Here is a 5,795-nt window from a genome sequence, read left to right as displayed (position 1 = left end):
TGCTCCGAGAGGGAGGAGGAGGGGGGAGGGCTGCCTCATCGTCCGGGGGAGGGTCACGACTATGTACTGGACTGTTCCGGGGCCCTTAAAGTGTTAAGGGCGCTTGGTTTTTTTTTTTTGGTTTTTTTTTTTTTTTGCTTGGTTGGAGTGCTGGGGGGGGAATAGGCTTCGGCCAGGGATTCTCCCTGGCCTCAGTTTGGCGTTGGGGGTATGTGGTGTGGGGATGGCTGGTTTAAGCAGCCACACCTGCCCTGGGTCAAGCTAATTAGACCTGGCCAATTGGATAATTGGTTAAGAATTAGATAATTGGCCAGGCTAATTGGACCCAGCAATAGGAGTGGCTGCACCTGTGCGTAGTGAGGTAATCACTGCGCACAGCTTAAATCTGCCATCCCCACCCACACAGGGGAGCCTTCTCTGTCATGACAGGGTTTTACATCTGCTCATTTGGCTGTACCATCTTGCCAAACCCTTGCAAATAAATGTGGACTGCTTGAACATCATCTCCCTGTGTCTCTGTGCTGGAGGGCCCCAAGGAAAGCCACTTCGGTGGCCTGTGGCAGGCGTGTTTGCCACACTTATATAATTTAATAAAGTTGCATTTACACCAGTTCTATAACTAACAACTACTTTCTGTACCTTCCCCTCTTAGGAGAAAGGTGAAAAATGAAAAGTTTGAAGTTGGAGGCAGTGCAGGGAGGTATATAGTGGTATTTTCAGAGTAGCTAAAATGTTTGTGTGTAACACTGAGTGTACCAAACATTATGAACACCTGGGACCAGTTCATCGTAGTTGTTTAATAAAGTTAGCTGGGAAACTTTCAGGGTAACTTAACATATATACAGCCAGAAGTGGAGGAGACAGCTTAAAGAAAGACTTTTAAGCTTCGAGAATGTACAATTACATTGTACATTCTCGTGTCAGACAATGTAGAAAACATTAGGAACACCTTCCTAATACAGAGTTGCACTTCCTTTCCCCCTAAGAACAGCCTCAGTTTGTGAGGACATGGACTCACTCAACAAGGAAAAACCTTTTGTCTTTCCCATTTACCTGAATGGTACATATACACAATCCACGTCTCAAGGCTTGAAAATACATCTGTGTGTGTTACCTATGTGTTCATTTTGTGTACCACACTCCCAATCATATTTACCAGTGCAGCACAAACATTAACAATTTTATCAGTCATCATTGCCTCTTTGCTCTCGCTGTCCTCCTTCAGGGTCTTCACCAATCAAAGGGGAATCAGCCTATCAAGGATGTGGAACCTGCCCTTCAGCACTCCAATCACCCTTTCTGTTGGAGAAAACATGGACTTTTAAGAAAAGGAAAGACATGCATAACACTTATGGTGTCAGACATCACCATCACAAAGGATGGGCGTAATGTATTCACACCCAAGTGAACAGATCTTTGCTGTAATTCTTTAGAATGATGCTTTGCCAAGTGGCGAAATAGTTGTGTTGATTGTCATAAATTGACATGTTACGACTGCTTGTAACGCCTTCAAGACACTGTCACAAAGGCCTTATGACCAAGGGTAAACAGTTACTGTGAGATCAAGTACATTCCTGATGCTGTTTTATTCCAATTAACTCAGCATATGGCAAATGCCACACCTTCTTTTATAGAACGGCCACAATCAGTATTCATACTTGTACATTTTTATATTCCCCTGAATGGATATGTTTATTTTTAGCAGGGATTCTAGTTCTCCAGAGAGGCATGTGTATAGGCATCACTAAGACGTTTCCAAAAAACAAGAACTCGGAGAATGAATGAGCTTTGCTTTCCGTGGGAGAAGCATTTTCACATTTTATTGGAAACCTACAAAATAGAAAAAACGATCTGTTTTTGTTTTTACAAGATTTCAAAAAAATTTCTACACGTTTATTGAATGTGTAATTTGTTTATTTGTGTATATGTACATATTATATAACAGTTGCTATTTTTTTAACCTGTCATTAATTTAATACAAGCACTTTGGTATTGTTAAAAACAAAAGTTTAAAATTTCTCCTGCCCACCTCTTAGTTTGAAAGGGTGTACATTTTCAGATTGTGATTAGCAAATTAATCTTTGTATGTTCCCCAAAAATTAAAAGAATTATTAGGAAAAGATGCTACATACCAATGTGAATTCTTACATTCGACTTCACTCTTGATTCCTCCACATCCTTTCCTGAGAGCTGCCTTCGTCCGTGGGTGAAGTCAGGGGTGACCAGGTGTGCTCCCTGTAGTGCAAAGTCATCCCTCAGAGGGAAGCCACGGTCTGCCAAAATCTTTACATGGAATGACAAGTATTTGTGGTGATGGTTAAAACATAAACTCCATGTAATTCTGAATTGTTTAACAGAGTGCAACATTTTCGCTACCCTGATCTTGGAGTGTGTCATAATTATTTTTGTGTTAGTGTTGTGTTGTATTGTCATACCTGGTCTCCAGGATGATGGTACTGGTGGGTAAGAAAACCAGATTCTCTGGATATCTTCACATTTAAAGCACATCCTCCCCAACCCTTGCTGAGAAATGTGATGCACCCTGCTGGACTGCATGCAATCAGGTACTTCACGGTCCACTTCTTGTAATTGGAGTAGGTTTTTGCCCTGTAAAAATAATACAAATGAGTGGAGTAAATAAACAGACACTCTTTCCTTGATAATTCATTTCTATTCTAATAAACTGTACTGATTTGTTGTGCGCAAACCTGGGTCAAATCTGTTTTTTAAATATTGAAATGGTTGGGATGTATGCAAGTGGTATCAAATACATTTAGTTGAAAGTACACTTTACCATTGTCAATATACTTCATGTAACATAGAATAACATGTGTGACACTAGTCCACTAACTCACCTACAAAACAGATCCATAATATTTGACTCCTGTCTAGTTGTGTGACACCTACCTTGCTTTCAAATTCTTGGGGGACTCAATTCTAATTTCGAAACAATCAATGATTGCGGGCAATCTGGGAAACTCTGCTCTGAAATGAGGTGGAATAGTTTTGAAGATACACTCCCTGTCTGGCCAGTGGACTAGGAAGCTGATTTCAGCGTGGAGTAGATTGATCCACCTGGCTAACATGTCTCTGACGGTGGTTGTCCAAGGCCCAGGGTATGGCTGAGCAGGGCTGTGGGGGCATTTTGATGCAGTTTCAGCAATGTGATAAAGAGCTGATCTTCAGTTGATAATTTGAATTGCTGGTGATTGGTCACCTTTATGAATTTCTCCAGGTACATCCTTAGACACTGAAATACAGACCAACTTAGCCCTGTCATTAATCTGCATTACTGGTCATCACCTTTTACACTATCTACTGATAATTTGGATTTCAACAATGTCTCCCTGGCCTTCTTGGCCTCAAACCCTCTCCCGGCGTAGATTGCAGATGCTCCCTGTCCTCATCCTCCCTATCTTCGTCCTCCTCCAGCAGTTGCTCTTCAGAGGACCCTTCTCTGCAGGAACAGTTGGTGTCCTGGCCTGGCTCCTTTTCCTATAATTTTCTTTCCGTCTCAGTGCAGAAAAGGATGGAGTTGTTACATTCAAGACACGGGGAACCCAAATGCAGGACTCCGACGCAGACAGCTTCTGTGATTCACAACAGTGAAATTTATTAGCATGTTATGGGAACAAATAGAGAGAGAGGAAACTGGAGCTGCTGGCGCGGAGGCAGGTTGTAGGTGCAGTCAGGTGCAGGAGCTGTTCCGCGTGACGGCGCGGGTTGGATCGTGGCAGGGAGCTAACTGGAGTCGGACCGGAGGTGGAGCTGTCACGGAGCTGGCAAGACGACGACTGGACAGGGTGGAGCTGGACTTACACAGTGGGGCTTGACCGGACTGGGCTGGGCTGGACCGGGCTGGACTGGGCGGGACTGGACTGGACTGGAAGGCCAGCGAAGGGCGAGCTGGATTCAGCGAGCTGGAAACTTGAGGGGGTTGACAAGACAATGACAGGACCACAAAACAATCTCAAGACAAGACGTGACAACTAACAGGACAGGCGACAAACATGCAACGAGACAGAACCTGAGACGTAACAAGACAGTGTAGGGGAAGCTGGCAGGTGCGCGGATCTGAGAACGAATGAAAATAAAAGTACAGAGTTAATACAAGACAATTTCGTGGAGCCAACGTGGGATAACAGACAGGCTAGGATAACGATCTGGCGAAGATCTGTAGAAGAATCAGAATCAGAATCGAATTTATTGCCAAGTACATTTACACATACGAGGAATTTGCTTTGGTCAACACACCGAGGCAGCCATCTGCGGCGCCAACTTATTAGATGAGAAATGAGAGGACAGGAGGAAGGAGGAGGAAGAAAAACAGTCCTTTCAATGAAACGAGAGGGCACTCGTTTCATTGAAACGAAGAAAAAACCTCAGCACATAGCAACATCATAAAAACATTACAAACATTACAAACATTACAACAAAAACTCGAAGACTTGCACATGTGGTAGGGGTAGGGTGTCGGGGAGGGGAAGTGTCGCAGCACAGACACTGGGGGGAGCGCGCAGCCGCTCAGGCGCAGCGCATCAACCCTCAGCAGACTGCACTGTAACGGGGGAGGGAGGGGGGGGTGGGAGCCAAGAAGGCGTTGAGTAGGAGGTGGTGTGTGTGTTGTCTTCATGTGCGTGTGTGTGTAAGTCCATGGACTTCATCTCCACCACAGTCTCAACATTGTCTCTGCCGTCTGATACTGATGACGAGGACACGGCCGTTGCCGTGGAGATAACCTCGAAGAGTCCTGATCCAGAGACAAAGTTCCATAGGAGCAGGGAGGTGGGGGTAGGGCCGAGCATCTGGCTGCATAACAATCCAGGAGAGTGGAGAGATATCAGCCTTCCAAGGCCGATGTGGGGGAGCCAATGAGGATAAGGATTGTTTTGGGTTCAGGCAGACTTCTGCATTTTTCGTCTACCTTTAGTCAGCGTTGTTCCAATCATCCGAATTAGTGGCCCATTTCAGTGAGCCGAACCGACAACTTCTCCAAGTTGGTATCCGTCATGCGAATTTGCGATCCAATCGCATCCAGTTTGCGATTGAGCTCACAAATCGCTTGAGTCTGAGTGTTGACAGCCCTGCCCGTTCCCTCAATGGCGGGCAGCTTCCCAATTAGTGCTGCCAACGCCTTCGGCATTTTGCGATAAATCAGGATGCTGCCAGCTCCAAACAGCAGAAAGCCTGTTATCATAATTCCAATCAAGTAAACGTCTTCAACATCCTCAACGGAAAGAATCGACAGGCACACGACCCTCCACTCGTTCCAGGAGTCCATCGTGTATCCGGCTGCAAACGTTCCGTCAGGGCAAGAGGGCTCTCCCTGACCCGTTCTTCTCGCTCTGAAGAGCCAAGAATATAAGCAGGAGAGGAAGCGTGCGGAATGCAGAGGCGCAGGTGAGTGGTATTATCCTAACTGCTGGCTGAGGGCGAGAGTCCGCCTACACTGCAACAGAGAACAAAGATCGTACAGGAAAAGACAAGATACGTAAGGCAAACACAAAACACGAGAAACACGAGGGATATGACAGGAGTCTTGTAGGGAAATATGGATGGAGTAAAGTCCACATGACTGCAGTCATTGCTCTTTGACCCTGGGAAATCAACCTAAAAAAATGACATTTTAGAACTGTGCATTTTGACCCGTAAAATGTATCATTGTAAAGGTTATGAACATAGCTATCCAACAGATATGATTAGGAGTCGGTCCAATGAAATTACCCTTGATGGTTCAGGATGGAGCCTTCAGTCATCTATGTTGTAACCTTTTCTTTCATGAATCCAGATGTGCA

The 5,795-nt window shown here is 45.0% G+C and overlaps 1 long non-coding RNA gene across 1 annotated transcript; it reads right to left on the bottom strand.

Annotated features, from left to right (window-relative positions):
• Positions 1 to 777: 777 nt before the first annotated feature.
• On the bottom strand, positions 778 to 4,159 carry LOC135253449 (uncharacterized). The gene is made up of 3 exons (XR_010329617.1): positions 2,436 to 4,159; positions 2,133 to 2,283; positions 778 to 1,299 (listed from the first exon to the last, which is right to left on the bottom strand). It is a non-coding gene; the product is annotated as an uncharacterized LOC135253449 (long non-coding RNA).
• Positions 4,160 to 5,795: the final 1,636 nt, after the last annotated feature.

Source organism: Anguilla rostrata, chromosome 4, assembly GCF_018555375.3.
Source record: "Anguilla rostrata isolate EN2019 chromosome 4, ASM1855537v3, whole genome shotgun sequence".
In the NCBI taxonomy this organism is placed as follows: domain Eukaryota; kingdom Metazoa; phylum Chordata; class Actinopteri; order Anguilliformes; family Anguillidae; genus Anguilla; species Anguilla rostrata.
Note: the sequence above shows the minus strand (reverse complement) of the source record. Positions and strands in the feature narration are given on the sequence as shown.